The sequence below is a fragment of the Balaenoptera physalus genome, assembly GCF_965194825.1.
Source record: "Balaenoptera physalus genome assembly, chromosome: 14".
NCBI lineage: Eukaryota > Metazoa > Chordata > Mammalia > Artiodactyla > Balaenopteridae > Balaenoptera > Balaenoptera physalus.
In genome coordinates, this window is record NC_138893.1 from 90,372,863 (window position 1) to 90,389,931 (window position 17,069).

General features: G+C 35.0%; 1 pseudogene across 1 annotated transcript; it reads left to right on the top strand.

The window, feature by feature from the left end:
- The first annotated feature begins 4,862 nt into the window (after positions 1 to 4,862).
- On the top strand, positions 4,863 to 14,903 carry LOC309642277 (E3 ubiquitin-protein ligase RNF13 pseudogene; annotated as a pseudogene). Its single transcript has 2 exons — positions 4,863 to 5,048; positions 5,281 to 14,903. The product of its transcript is annotated as an E3 ubiquitin-protein ligase RNF13 pseudogene (transcript).
- Positions 14,904 to 17,069: the final 2,166 nt, after the last annotated feature.

The following is a 17,069-nucleotide window of genomic DNA, read 5'->3' on the forward strand; positions in this document are numbered from 1 at the left end:
ATGGGACCTAATGAAACTTAAAAGCTTTTGCACAGCAAAGGAAACCATAAAAAAGACCAAAAGACAACCCTCAGAATGGGAGAAAATATTTGCAAATGAAGCAACTGACAAAGGATTAATCTCCAAGATTTACAAGCAGCTCATGCAGCTCAATAACAAAAAAACGAACAACCCAATCCAAAAATGGGCAGAAGACCTAAATAGACATTTCTCCAAAGAAGATATACAGATGGCCTACAGACACATGAAAGAATGCTCAACATCATTAATCATTAGAGAAATGCAAATCAAAACTACAATGAGATATCATCTCACACCGGTCAGAATGGCCATCATCAAAAAATCTAGAAACAATAAATGCTGGAGAGGGTGTGGAGGAAAGGGAACACTCTTGCACTGTTGGTGGGAATGTAAATTGATACAGCCACTATGGAGAACATTATGGAGGTTCCTTAAAAAACTACAAATAGAACTACCATACGACCCAGCAATCCCAATACTGGGCATATACCCTGAGAAAACCATAGGTCAAAAAGAGTCATGTACCAAAATGTTCATTGCAGCTCTATTTACAATAGCCAGGATATGGAAGCAACCTAAATGTCCATTGACAGATGAATGGATAAAGAAGATGTGGCACATATATACAATGGAATATTACTCAGCCATAAAAAGAAATGAAATGGATGTATTTGTAATGAGGTGGATGGAGTTAGAGTCTGTCATACAGAGTGAAGTAAGTCAGAAAGAGAAAAACAAATACAGTATGCTAACACATATATACGGAATCTAAGGAAAAAAAAAAAAAAAAAAAGGCCATGAAGAACCTAGTGGCAAGACGGGAATAAAGACACAGACCTACTAGAGAATGGACTTGAGGATATGGGGAGGGGGTGGGGTGAGATGTGACAGGGTAAGAGAGTGTCATGGACATATATACACTACCAAATGTAAAATAGATAACTAGTGGGAAGCAGCCGCATAGCACAGGGAGATCAGCTCGGTGCTTTGTGACCACCTAGAGGGGTGGGACGGGGAGGGTGGGAGGGAGGGAGATGCAAGAGGGAAGAGAAATGGGAACATATTGTATATGTATAACTGATTCACTTTGTTATAAAGCAGAAGCTAACACACCATTGTAAGGCAATTATACTTCAATAAAGATGTTTAAAAAAAAAATCTAGAAACAATAAATGCTGGAGAGGATGTGGAGGAAAGGGAACACTCTTGCACTGTTGGTGGGAATGTAAATTGATACAGCCACTATGGAGAACAGTATGGAGGTTCCTTAAAAAACTACAAATAGAACTACCATACGACCCAGCAATCCCACTACTGGGCATATACCCTGAGAAAACCATAGGTCAAAAAAGACATGTACCAAAATGTTCATTGCAGCTCTATTTACAATAGCCAGGACATGGAAGCAACCTAAATGTCCATCGACAGATGAATGGATAAAGAAGATGTGGCACATATATACAATGGAATATTACTCAGCCATAAAAAGAAATGAAATGGATGTATTTGTAATGAGGTGGATGGAGTTAGAGTCTGTCATACAGAGTGAAGTAAGTCAGAAAGAGAAAAACAAATACAGTATGCTAACACATATATACGGAATCTAAGGAAAAAAAAAAAAAAAAAAAAGGCCATGAAGAACCTAGTGGCAAGACAGGAATAAAGACACAGACCTACTAGAGAATGGACTTGAGGATATGGGGAGGGGGTGGGGTGAGATGTGACAGGGTAAGAGAGTGTCATGGACATATATACACTACCAAATGTAAAATAGATAACTAGTGGGAAGCAGCCGCATAGCACAGGGAGATCAGCTTGGTGCTTTGTGACCACCTAGAGGGGTGGGATGGGGAGGGTGGGAGGGAGGGAGATGCAAGAGGGAAGAGAAATGGGAACATATTGTATATGTATAACTGATTCACTTCGTTATAAAGCAGAAGCTAACACACCATTGTAAGGCAATTATACTTCAATAAAGATATTTTAAAAACAAACAAACAAACAAACAAAAAAACACTTCCACTCCCTCTTCACCTGCTTAACTCATACAAAGTCTTCAGTTTTTAGCTTAACGATCATCATTATATAAACACTAGTTCTTCCTGCTAATTAATTGCTGAACACCTATATAGTTCACTTGTATTAATATCTTTATCACCAAATTAATTATTGGTATAACTGATATAATTGTTGGTATAATAATATCTGCCACCCTTCTAAACAGTAATTTCTAAGAAGATAGAAGTGCAAGATAGTGAAGGTGTTAATCATGTAGACTGTTTGGAATCAAACTCTCTGACTGCAGATCCAGTTTTCTCATTTAACAGCTTTGGGTAACTTTGGGAACATTTTCTAAGGTAACTTAGATAAACCTCAAATTTCCTAAGCTTACTCATTTGAAACAGGATGTGCTTCACAGAGTCACTGAGAGAATCAACAGTGATAATTCATATAAATCACTTGCACTAGTGTTCATGACACACATTGAGTCATGTTCATTTCATCAGGTCAGTGCCAGGTACATACTAAGCATTTAAACAAATATGCTGGATTAAATTTTTCTGGATTCATTATCTTGTTTTAGAGTGGTTAATAATATGATTTTAGACACCAAAATTAGTGGGGCAAAAAGATCAGACAGTTTGTCCACTCAAGACATAGCACTTTGGTGGCCAGACTTTCCACTTATATATGAACATGTGAACTTGTATAACAAATCCAAGAGAAATACTGATTTTCAGTGAGGAAGGAAATCTGACATCACATTGGGCTATTACTGTGTATGCGTGTGCGTGTGTGTTAGCCTGGGTCCTACTGGAAACAGATGGCACACTCAAACTGGAAAGTTCAGGGTCAATTTAATAAGGAGATGCTCTACAAAGGTGTGAGCAGCATTTGGGGAATAATGTGGCACCTGAAACGGCTACGACCCTACTTCTTAAGGGACAAAGAAAGGAAATAAATATTAGAATCTGTAGACAGGAGCCTTATAGAAGGAACATCCTGGCAGGAGCTGTGGCGTGGCAAAGAGGCATCAAGAAGAATAACTACCTTGACCTGTCTTGTCTTCTGATCTCATGCTAGTGTCTCTCAATGTTCAAACCTAGAAAGAAGCTTGAGGTAAAGGAAATCTATCGATGATATAATTCCATGCAGCTATCCTCTCAGGGCAAAGAGTACGGTGAAGAATGGTGCAAATTGGATCTGATAGAGATTTTATATCATTGTTAAATTCAGCTACATCTAAAATTTCTCTCATGCTTCTTTCTTTTTTTTCCCTCTCTCCCTCTGTTTTTGTACATTTTCTTCTCATCTCACACTTATCACGAAAATGAAATGTTAGACTGAATATGGAATTTCCTTGTTTCCTGATCCTTCACCTACCTCATCAATTCCTTTTCTCTCTTATCCAGTTTAGGGAAGATGATGTGTCATTTCAATCAATTAATTTCACCATCAGTACTTGAGCTTTTTCTTTCTACCCCATCAGTCCTACTCAACTCCAACCCACGTTTCTCCACTTATTACTCAGGTTTCTGAGATCTGCTGGAGAAAACCATACAGCCTTACGCACAAGTGCCATTACAAATGTGTGTTCTTCAAACTCAGTTGGGCACTTGATGCCTTCCTGAATACCTCCTTCATATCAGTTATAACACATCACACTTTTGTACCTCCATGTTTAATTTATCCTAATCTCATGGACCAGCAAGCCAGCCAAAAAATATCCTGCTTTAAAATAATATATCACAGATCCCTGTTTTCATTTCAGCCTTTCCTTTGATTCTGTGTGAAGTGGTTCAATATTATCTGAAGGCAGATTGGAAAATTTAAAAATGCATAATGTCAACTCATGAGTAACCACCAAAAAAAAAAAGGCAAGGCATAGCTAATAACAGGATATGCAGCCAATGTGGTGTTTTGAGGGAGACTTAAAGCTCCAAATGCATATATTAGGAAAGAAGAATGATCTTAAAGCATTGTTTTTATCAAGACAATAAAGGAGAAAAACCTGTGACTGAGGAGTCTGGCTCCATTCCCAAATCCTATGTGGAATCCTTGAGCCCAACTATAGGCAATTACCAAGCTTTGCCTGACAGGCCTCATGAGTGAAAGCTGCTTTCCCCTCACCAGATTTGGTGCACAACGTTACTCTGCAATTTTCTGAAGAAAGTTGCAGTCAAGGACTCAGATTTCCCCCACCCCACTCATCAGCATCCTCATAGGCATATGGGCATTCCTAGCCCTGACCATCTCTTTCGAGGCCTCCTTCTCAGTGCCCGTGGCTGAGGCACTCTACTTCAACTCAGTACCTTCCAACTCCTACCCCTTCCTTCTTTCCTCGCCTTCAGCCCATGGTCCATGAAGAGACAAGAGCCTTTTGTTAAGTCTCTCCTCAGAGACAGCTACCCCTTTCTGCGCTGCATCCATCTGACCCTCTCCTGCCATTCTATGAAGAAAAACAAAATAGCAGGGAGCCAGAGCTTCCGTTAACCTCTTGCATTATTCACTGTCCTAGTAAGTGAATAAAGGCTTGATTAGTACTTTCAGTCTTTCTGTCCAATTGACCACCTCAATACCTATTTTGTTGATAATTGTTGCAGAAAAAAGCACTTGAAAAATTCAGCATTCATGCATGATAAAAACACTCAGCAAACTTGGATCAAAAAGGACTTTTTTTTCCCACTCTGATAATAGACATCAATACAAATACTACAGCTAGGGTGGGGGTCGGTGTGGAGATTCAGTCATGACGTCGGGATAGGGACTTCTGCCGCAGCAACGTGCTGGCCAGCCTATCTGTGTTGTGGCGTCAGGCTTCCAGGTGACTTTACGGCCAGATGCTGCTCTCCATCGGGATGCTCATGCTGTCGGCCACACAAGTCTATACCATCTTGACTGTGCAGCTCTTTGCATTCCTAAACCTACCGCCTGTAGAAGCGGACATTTTAGCATATAATTTTGAAACCGCGTCTCAGACATTGATGACCTTCCAGCAAGATTTGGTTATAGACTTCCAGCTGAAGGTTTAAAGGGTTTTTTGATTAACTCAAAACCAGAGAATGCCTGTGAACCCATAGTGCCTCCGCCACTAAGAGACAATTCATCTGGCGCTTTCATCGTGTTAATTAGAAGACTTGATTGTAATTTTGATGAAAAGGTTTTAAATGCACAGAGAGCAGGATACAAAGCAGCCATAGTTCACAATGGTGATTCTGATGACCTCATTAGCGTGGGATCCAATGACAGTAAGTACAGATCACAAAATTTGTCCAGGATAGACATAGAGCTGGAAGAAACTGACTTTGTAAAGATCAACTTAAGAAACTCCCTATACATAAATTCAAAAAAGGAGATGAGTATGATGTATGTGCCATTTGTTTGGATGAATATGAAGATGGAGACAAGCTCAGAATCCTTCCGTGTTCCCATGCTTATCATTGCAAGTGTGTAGATCCTTGGCTAACTAAAACCAAAAAAACCTGTCCAGTCTGCAAGCAAGAAGTTGTTCCTTCTCAAGGTGATTCAGACCCTGACACAGATAGTAGTCAAGAAGAAAATGAAGTGTCAGAACATACCCCTTTACTCAGACCTTTGGCTTCTGTCAGCACCCAGTCATTTGGGGCTTTGTCGGAATCCCGCTCACATCAGAACATGACAGAATCTTCAGACTATGAGGAAGAGGACAATGAAGATACCGACAGCAGTGATGCAGAGAACGAAATTAATGAACGTAGTGTTGTGGTCCAACCGCAGCCTGATGGTGAACAGGATTACAACATAGCAAACACTGTTTGACCTTCAGAGGGTACTGGGTTATTTCCCTTTAAAATGTTTATTTAGGCAGATAGTGTTTTTGCTCCCTTCAGAGATTTCTGTAGAAATAACTTATTTTTTAGTATTCTACAGGTTAATCAGATTACTGAAACAGGTTTTTTTGATCTGGTATTTATCTGCAGGAGTGTACTTCGTTTCACTAATAGCTAATACAGACTGGTGCTGTAACTCAAGCATCAAATCAGCTCTTCTTTTGGAATGAAATACAGCCAAAACATTAAAAAAAAAATTCCTCAGTATAGCTTACAATTAAGACCTAGATCACAGTATGCAAATGTTTCATGTTTTTACATACAAGGTCAGTTCTGTGGCCACCTAGCATGAGCTAAGCCAACTCCCACCTCCATAAAGTTACCTAGAGTTGCTGAGCTGGAATATGCTTGTTCTGGTATTTCTGCCATCATTAGTGAGAGGTGACAAGGTAAGTTAGCATTTTTCTTCCTATCAGCACCACAGAGACTCAAAGCTGTCTTTTTCCCTTCTATTGCCAAGTAGTCTTATTCTGATAGGAACAGTGTGTACTAGGGCAGATTGCAAAAGGTTTTTTTTTTTTCTTTTTAAGGTTTTTAATACTATAGTGTTATTCATGAACTTGACCTATTGGCTAATGTCTCTGGACTTTAGTTACTGAATTTCAGTATCCTTAAGGATTTTTTGTGTTATTGTGATCAAAGCAAAAAGAAAATGCTGTATAAAAATACCAAACTTCAGTAATTGTTAATACTCAGATCATATACCTCTTAAAAAAGATCATCTTATGCTAATTAGCCCTGCTAAACTATGTACAGAGGAAATTGTTCAAGTATTGGATTTGTAAATATTGCTTATGTTTAACAGAACTAATGATGTATTTAAACAATGCATTATGAAAAGCTAAATTATACATTATTGTAACTATGTAGAAAATATAGACTTATGTATAGTCAAAATGTTAAGAATTTTTATATGGCCTTGTATGAAGGGAGTTTGAATGTTAATAAACACGTTTTCCACTTTAAGAACTGGCAAAAAATAAATAAATAAATGAATAACTAAAAATACTACCAGTAACATCATACTTAATGAAAGCTTCCCTGGTAAGATTTGTAAGATGGAAGAAAGACAATTCTTCCCACTTCTATTCAATGTTGTATTGATACTAGTCAGTGCAATACAATCAAACAAACAAAAAATAACAGGCATACAGATTGGACAGGAAGAAACAAAACTGTCTTTTCTGGCAGGTGACAATTTTATATGATATAAATCTCACAAAATTTGCAAAGAATTTATTAGAATAAGTGAGATTAGTAAGTTTCCCAGATGCAAAATAAATATACAAAATGCATTTGGTTTCTCATTGCCTAGCAATAAACAATTGGAAATGGAAAGCAAAATAACATTTATAAAACATAAAAATACCTAAAATAGTTAGAGATAAATTATTTCAAAATATTTAAAGACCTATTCAATGAAAAACTCAAAAAAAAATTGCAGAGAAATTAAAGAACATATAGCAAATGAGGAAATACTATGTTTGTGGACGGGAAGACTCAATACTTTTTAAGATTATCCACCATTTGAATCTATGGATTTAATATAATCCTGCTCAAAATCCCAGCATACTTATTTGGCTGGAATTGACAAGGCAATTCTAAAATTTATGTGAAATTGCAAAGGACCAATAAACAATTTAAAAAGAAAATAACAACATTGGAGAACATAATATTGTCAGATTTTAAGACAGTACAAATACACACATAATATGAAAAATTGACAATTGGACTTAAAAAAATTAAAATTTTCTGCTTTTTCAAAGACAGCACTAAAAAAATAAAAAAGCATATCACAGACTTCAAAGAAATATATATGACATATGAATATGTATATTTATATGTAATTCTGATAAATAAATATATATGTGTATTTACTTGATAAAAGAACTGTATGCCGAATGTATAAAGAACACTAACAATTCAATAATAAGATTAAAACTCCAATAAAAAATGGACAAACTATTTAAACCAGACACTTCACAAAAGAAGATATATAGACAAACACATGAAAAGATATTTAGCCACTGTGGAAATTCAAACTAAATCACAAGCAGATAATACTACATATCAATAGATGGGCTAAGTTTACAAGAATTGGCTATACCAGTTTTGGTAAGGATATCAGCAACTGGAATTCTTATATACTGCTGGTAGAAATACAAAATGATACAACCACTTTGGAACAGTTTGGAGTTTCTTATTAATTTCAACTTACAATTACCATATGACCCAACAACTTCACTCCTAGATGTGTTTCTAGGAGAAATTAAGCTTTACATCAACACAAAGACTTTACCTGATTGTTCCTATCAGTTTTATTTGCTGTAGTCACAAACTGTAAATAGCTCAAATCTACCAACAGTTAAATGAATAAACAAATTGTGGTATAGTCAAAGAATAGATTACTTCTCAAAATAACATGAAACGAACTACTAAGGAACACAAAAGGATTGTAAATATTACAAACACTATGAGACAAAGAAGCTAGACTCCAAAGAACTATGTACCTTATTATTCTACTCACAGAAAATATAAATTGAATGTATAGTGACAGAAGGATTGTCAGTGGTTGCCTGGAGCCATTGTTGGGAGGAGATGATTGCCAGGGAAAGGCAAATTTTGGGTGGATGAAAATACTGTGTCTTGACTGAGGTGGTGATTACTCAAAAACTTAAATTTGTCAAAACTAGAATGCTTACCTAAATGTCCATCGGCAGATAAATGGATAAAGACATATATACAATGGAATATTACTCAACCATAAAAAGGAATGAAATTTAGTTATGTGTAGTGAGGTGGATGGGCCTAGAGTCTGTCATGCAGAGTGAAATAAGTCAGAAAGAGAAAAACAAATACCGTATGCTAACACACATATATGGAATCTAAAAAAAACAGTACTGATGAACTTAGTGGCAGGGCAGGAATAAAGATGCAGATGTAGAGAATGGACTTGAGGACATGGAGGGGAAGGGGAGGGGTAGCTGGGATGAAGGGAGAAAATAGCAGTGACATATATACACTACCAAATGTAAAATGGATGGCTAGTGGGAAGCTGCTGCATAGCACAGGGAGATCAGCTCGGTGCTTTGTGACGACATAGAGGGGTGGGATGGGAGGGTGGGAGGGAGATGCAAGAAGGTGGGGATATGGGGATATAGGTATACATATAGCTGATTCACTTTGTTGTACAGCAGAAACACAACACTGTAAAGCAATTATACTTCAATAAAGTTGTAAAAAAAATAAATAAAAAATAAAAAACAACAACAAAAAACTAGCATGGTTAAAATGGTTGTATTTTACTGTATACAAATCATATCTCAATAAACTTAATTTTATAAATTACAAAAAATCAACCCCACTATAGAAATCAAAAAGTCTTCCATGATTTTAGAAAGTTCCAAGAGTTCTTTGTATTAAAACACTAGGATGTAAAATTGAATACTTCTGAGAAAGACAACATCATGCTTCTAGATTCTAAAATGGCCTTAACTATAAAAAGATCCAATGACTTTCTATTGACATTAAAAAATACACATATTTTAATATTTACTTTCATATTGGAAAGGTTAAAAATGATTAAAAAAACAGTCAGAGACAAAGCATTTGATTAAGCATGAAACATTTAACTCTCACTGTGAATTTCTATGGTTTCAGGCTTAAAAGTCTTTAAGAGAACAGAAAAAAAGAACTGATCAACAATGTAAGAGAACAAATGAATAATGTAAGAGACAAAAGGCTTAGAGGACCAGGTCAGGTTAAGCACACAAGGTGTATCCACAAGGTCAATCCCACAGAGGAGCTGAACCCCACTTTCATCAAACCTACAATAATAAGGTCCATAGGGGACTCAGAGCCTCTCAAAATCATTGCAACTTTTCTACCCTGAAACATTTCTCACAATTTTTTTATTTTTATTTTTTTCTTTCTTTATTTTTATACAGCTGGCTCTTATTAGTTATCTATTTTATGCATATTAGTGAATATATGTCAATCCCAATCTCCCAATTCATCCTCTCTCCTGCTTTCCCCCCTTGGTGTCCATACGTTTGTTCTCTACATCTGTGTCTCTATTTCTTCCTTGCAAACCAGTTCATCTGTACCATTTTTCTAGATTCCACATATATGCGTTAATATACGATATTTGTTTTTCTCTTTCTGACTTACTCCACTCTGTATGACAGTCTCTAGGTCCATCCACATCTCTGCAAATGACCCAATTTTGTTCCTTTTTATGGCTGAGTAATATTCCATTGTATATATGTACCACAACTTCTTTATCCATTCGCCTGTTGATGGGCATTTAGGTTGCTTCCATGACCTGGCTATTGTAAATAGTGCTGCAATGAACATTGGGGTGCATGTGTCTTTTTTAATTATGGTTTTCTCTGGGTATATGCCCAGTAGTGGGATTGCTGGGTCATATGGTAATTCTATTTTTAGTGTTTTAAGGAACCTCCATACTGTTTTCCATAGTGGGTGTATCAATTTACATTCCCACCAACAGTGCAAGAGGGTTCCCTTTTCTCCACACTCTCTCCAGCATTTGTTGTTTGTAGATTTTCTGATGATGTCCATTCTTACCTGTGTGAGGTGATGCCTCATTGTAGTTTTGATATGCATTTCTCTATTAATTAATGGTATTGAGCAGCTTTTCATGTGCCTCTTGGCCATCTGTATGTCTTCCTTGGAGAAATGTCTATTTAGGTCTTCTGCCCATTTTTTGATTGGGTTGTCTTCTTAATATTGATTTCTCATACAGTTTTTGTGAAAATGTTTTTTTTTTCTTCTTTGCCTCTTAACGACATGTTTAAGCATCTTTAGCATTCAAACTTCTTTTGAGCAGTTTTCTCACAAAATATCAAATGCCATTTTCACTTTCTTATAAACTCAAAGAGAATACATTTCACATTATTATCACATTTCTTTACTCATATAATACATGCATTGATGTTGTTCCTGAGCATATTTGAATTCTCTAGCTCATAGTCAGAAAAGACAAATCAAAATCATGGTCCCACCAAATCTATCATAGGAAAGTCATGGAGTCCAGAGAGACTTGGGTCTTTTGCTTAGAATTGAAGACAATCCTAATTGGCTCTTGTCTACCTAATATCAAATTCATTCCCCCCCACCCCTCACCCCAGATCTTTTGTATAATGTAAGTTTGTAGAGAGCTATATGAATTACTAGCCATCCAATTTATCACCTTACAAGTCATCATATTAGACTTGGGGGCACTCTTTCTAACCTTTCCTTGTTCAGTTCAGATAGAAAATATCCCTGATATTTTCTACCAGGGATAGAGGTTAAGACAAAGCTTGACATGTTTTAATCAAACAAATCTTTGCTTTATAATGACCTTTAACCTAAACTGCTGCTCAAGGTTAATTTTGTTTCTTTCATAATAAAACTTCTAATCTAAACACTGCATTTTGGAAAAATAACCTCAGTTCATCTTTGATTCTACAGTCTTTGAAAACTCATTCTCAGGGAAAGCTAAATGCCCGAAGTGCCTCTTTCCTTGCAATAAAAGATCCAGCATATTCATATTTTAAAGCATAGAGTGCAGAAATTTCTGTGGTTTCTAGTCTTCAGTGATTGTTAGAGTACTTTACTTGTTTAATTCTGTTTTGTGTTAAGTAGATTAAAGTAAGAAGGTCTTAGTTTTAATTTTGAAAATAAACTGTTTCATTTATCAAGAGAAATATTTGTTCAAATAGGTATAATAATTATCTCCATAGAAACTGTGGGAACATTTCCAAACTATCAAATGTTTATTAATTTTAAAATGTACTTTAATTATTCATTTAGAATATGGCCACAGTAACACTTGTCATGAGTAGTTCAAAGAGGTTTTTTTTTTAATTTTTATTTTTTTACTGACATTGACCCTGTTACAGAAACTGAGGAAATATGTTGAGGTGTGATATTCTGTGATTTCAAACATTCAAAGCTGAGGTATCAACCTTTATTTATATCTTTTAGTGTAACATTTTTCTTATTATTATATGAAATTGTACAATGTATAAAAACAATAATAAGCATCACCTATTCTGCTACACCCTCTCCAAAGCAAACAATGCTGATAATACTGTAGTAGATGTTCTTCAGATTATTTTGCATGAGCATTGTTTAACCTAGCTGAGATCTTACTATATTTTTAATTGTGTCTGTATTTCACTTCATCTTATAAGCATGCCTCCCCGTCATTAAAAAACTCATAGATATTTTAAAATAATCCTTATATATTAGAAAATTTTTAGATTTGAAGATTTATTGCAAAATAGTACAGAGAATTCCCAAATAACTTGCAGTTTCCCCTGTTATTAACATCTTACATTAGAATGGTGCATGTTACAGTTAATGAAACAGTATTGATATACTATTATTAACTAAAGTCCACACTTTATTCAGAGTTACTTAATTTTCTCCTGATACACGTTTTGTTTCAGTATTGGGATAGCACATTACATTTAGTCATCATATCCCCTCGGGATCCTCTTAGTTATGACAACTTCTCAGACTTTTTTTTTTTTTTTTTTTAATGATGTTGATAGTGTGAGGATCCCTGGTCAGGTATTGGATAGAATGCCCCTAAATTGAAATATGTCTGATACTTCTCTTATTATTAGATTAGTGTAAGTGATTTGCGGAAGGAGACCACAGAAGAGGCCATTTTCATCCTACTGTATTAAGGGTACAAGCTATCAACATGACTTACACCTGTTGATGTTAACCTTGATCACCTAACTGAAGTGGTATTTATCAACTTTTGCATTGTATAGTTACTCCCCTTCCCCCACTTTCCAAACTGTACTCTTTGGAAGAAAATCACTTTGTGTAGCCACCATTTAAGGAGTGGAGATTGATGTTCCATCTCCTTGAGGGAGTAGTGTATATGATCATATGATTTTTCCTCTTAAAACTATGGATGTGGTCGGGTATGGTGTATAATTCCTTTTATACATTGTTGGAGTCCACTTGCTAATATATTGTTGAGAATCTTTTCATCTATGAGATATCTGTCTGTGGTTTTCCTTTCTTGTAATGGTTTTATCTGGTTATAATGGTATTTAATGGTAGTAGGGTAATATTGGCCTTATAGAAGGAGGTAGGAAATGTTTTACTTGCTTCTATTTTCTGAAATATATTGTGGAGAGTGGATAACATTTTGTCTTTAAATGTTTGGTAGAATCCAGCAGTGAAACAATCTGGGCCTGGTGTTTTCTCTTTTGTAAGGTTATTAAGTATTGATTCCATTTCTTTAATAGAAAGAGGGAAACTCAGGTTACCTAGTTCTGGTGGTTTGGTCTTTGAAGGAATTGATACTTTGTGTGTAATTTATTAAATTGATAGAACTTTTTATAGTATTTCTCTGTTATAATTTTAATGATAGTGGGATCAGCAGGGATGACCCCTCTTTCATATCTGATATTGGTAAGTTTTGTCTTCTCTATCTTTTTCTTGGTTAACCCACCTACATGTGTATCAATTATATTTATCTTTTCCAAGAACTAGCTTTTGATTTCATTGATTTTCTCTATTGATTTCCTCCTTTCAATTTCATTGATTTTTGCTCTGTTTTTTATTATTTATTTACTTCTGCTTGATTTAGACTTAAATTCTTCTTTCTCTGGTGTTCTAAAAGACTTCCTAAGATGGAAGTTTAAGATAGTTTTTAGATCATTTTTGTTCTCTGACATATTTCTTTAACACTATAAATTCCCTTTCAAGTGCTGTTTTCATTGCATTCCACGTATTTTGCTAAGATGTAGTTTCATTTTCATTTAGTTAAAAATATTGTTTTATTACTTTGAGATTTCTTTTTTCTCCATGTATTATTTAAAAGTGTATTGTTTAATTTTCAAGTAATTGGTGATTTTCCAGCTATCTTTGTTATTGATTTTGAATATAGGCCCATTATGGTCTGAGAACATACTTTATAGGATTTCTGTTTTTAAAATTTATTAAGCTGTGTTTTATAGACCAGGAGTGGTATATCTTCCTGAATGTTCATGTTTCTTAAGAAGAATGTGTATTTTGATGATGAATTCAGTACTGTATAAATGCCAGTTAGATCTAGTTGATTTATAGTCCTGTTAAGGTCAACTATTATCTTTACTGATTTTCTGCCTGCTTGATGTATCAATTATTGAAAGAGGGCTGTTGCAGTCTTCAATTGTAATAGTGAATTTACCTAGTGCTCCTTTTATTTCCAGCAGTTTGTGCCTCATATTCTGATGCTTTCTTGTTAAGAGCATATATGTTAAGAATGTTATATCTCCTTGGATAAGTGATTCCTTTATCATTATGTACTTCCTTTCTTTATATACATCATTGGTTTACTTGATCTGAGGTGTACTTTGTCTGAAATTAATATAAGTACTCCAACTTTTTTTGAATAGCATTAGTGTGACATATCTTATCCATCCGTTAAGTTTTAATTTATCTATCTGTCATCTATCTCTCTCTCTCTCTCTCTATATATATATCTATCCATCCATATATTGATCCATTATTGTATGTAACATATACCTGGGTCGTTTTATTTACTTATCCATTCTAGCAGTTTCTTTCTTTTATTTGGTGTGTTTAGCTCATTCACATTTAAAATGATTATTGATATAATGCCTTTTCTATTTTCTCCTGAAGTTCACAAGTGAAAACACTGACTAGGAGACCAAAGTCATAACATCACTGTACATTTCAACTGAGAAGACTTAGAAACAATTTAACCTATGCATGAATTCTTCTCTGCAACATCCATATAGAATGCGTCTGCCCTTATTTTCCATTAGTGATGTGAAATTTACCTTGAGTGAGACTTTCTTCCCATAGGAATATAAAAAGTTTGATAATAATACTTACCATTTATTTAACATTTACCACATACCAGACTTTGGGGTAAGATCTTTATATGCATAACCTCATTTAAATCAATTTGAAGTATTATAAACTCATTTTAAGGATGAAGTAATGAAGACATAGTTTAGGAAACTTCCACAAGGACACAGAGCTGCTTAGTTCTGTCTGATTCTAAAGACTGTGTTCCAAATCGCTATGGAATGCCACCTCCTTGAAATATACACACATTTTGTTTTAGTCTTACAGAATAAACTGATTCCATAGAGTTATCATAAAAAAGTGATTATCGATATAGCAGGATTAATATATATCACATTGGTAACTGGTTTTTAATCATTGCATTTGTTCTTTGTTTTCTCTTTTTCTCCTTTCTCTGTTTATAACTGAGCATTTTTATTGAGCATTTTATTCCATTTTACTTCCTCTCTTAGCATAGCAATTATACTTTAAAAAATGTTTTAGAGATTGCCCTAAAATTTCCAGTTGCACGTTTGTAAGTAATATATGTCCACCTTGAAATAACACTATACCATTTTACATGAAGTTTCAGTTCCTCCCTTCTCTCCCTTTGATGTTACTATCATTCCTTTTACTTATCATATGCTATAATCACTGCATGAAATATTACTATTATAACTTTAAACAGTTAACTTTTAGACTAATTAAGAACAAGAAAAGTAAAAAAGTTTATTTTATCTTCATTTGGGTTTTGAGTGTGTGTTTCTAGGTTTGAGTTTCATTTTTCTCTTCTTCAAACATGTTCTTTTAACATTCCTTGCAGGACAGATCTTCTGGTGAATAATTTCTTCAGTTTTGGTCTGTCTGAGAAAGTATTTCTTTTTCACTTTTGAAGAGTAATATTATTGGATATAGAATTCTCATTTGTTAGGGCTTTATCTTTCAGCACCTAAGTATTTCACACAACTCTTCTTGCTATTATGGTTTCTGATGAAAAATCCACTTTAATTCCTATCCTTATTCTTAACCTATTGCTTCTTTCAAGATTTTTTTCTTTGTCTTTAATTTTCTACAATGTAAATAAGATAAACATATGTTTATATTTTAGCATTTATCTTGTTTAGTGTTTTCTGAGCTTCCTAGGTCTGTGGTTTGGTGTCTGCCATTAATTTTGCATAGTCATTGGTTAATACTACTTTAAGTATTTCTTTCATTTGTTCTCTCTTCACTTTCTAGTATTCCAGTTATGCATTTTTGCACTTTTTGAAATTGTTCTTGGATATTCTGTTCTGTTTTGTCAGTCATTTTTTTTTTTCTTTGCATTTATGTCTGGGAAGTTTCTGTTGATTTATCTCAAGCTTACTGATTGTTTCTTCAGTCATGTCCAGTCTACCAATGAGCTTATCAAAGATTGCTTTCATTTCTAGTAAGGTGTTTTTATTTCCAGCATTTTCTTTTGATTCTTTCTTAGAATGTCCATCTTTCTAATAACATTACAATCTGTTCCTGCATATTGTCTATTAGTTCCATTAGAACCCTTACCATAGTAATTATAGTGTTTTAAAATTCCTGTGTGTAAAAATATCTGTGTCATACCTGGATCTGGCTCTAATATCTGCTTTGTCTCTTCCATTGTGCTTTTTAAAAAGTCTGGCTAAGAGTTGTGCCATGTTTAATGTTTGCAGTAGCTGTACCCCCTAGGGATTTCAAAATCCTGTAGTGTTTTTGCTTTTGTCTCCTGTCTTGACTTTGGTCTTCCTTATATACCCTTCCTCAGAGATACTAGCTATCTACTATCTCTGATAATCCACTATTACACTGGAGCCCTCTTGGTGTGGTGGTAAGGTGTGGGAGTTGGAAGCATTCTAGGTAAATCTGTCTTTTAGTGTGTTCATGTCTGTGACCTGTGACCTTTACAAGTGTTTATTCTCGTAGAGTTTCCCACCCCAGTCCTGTACTTGGGTAAGATAGGAAGGATAGAAGGGGCTGCAGTGAGATGAACACCCTTCCTCCATGACTCTAGAACAAGACTCTGGTAAAGTCTTTATCCTGGAGAGAAGGCCTTTGTTATAGAGAATGCGGTGGTAATATTTCAGAATGATTTTTCTTTCTTTCTAGTTGATTGAATCAAAAGGTGCCCTTTCTTAGATATTCAACCATGAGAACCTAGTGGAGTTCCTGGAGGTAAAGCTCATGAACATTTTGCTGCCCACATTCCACCAAGACTGTGACCTCCAGGAGTTTCTTCCTCTCATGTTAGTCTATATTCAATCTAAAGCAATTAATCAAAATTACCATTCAGTGCTCCTACCATTTTATGATTCCAATGACTTTTGCTCCAGGTAATCA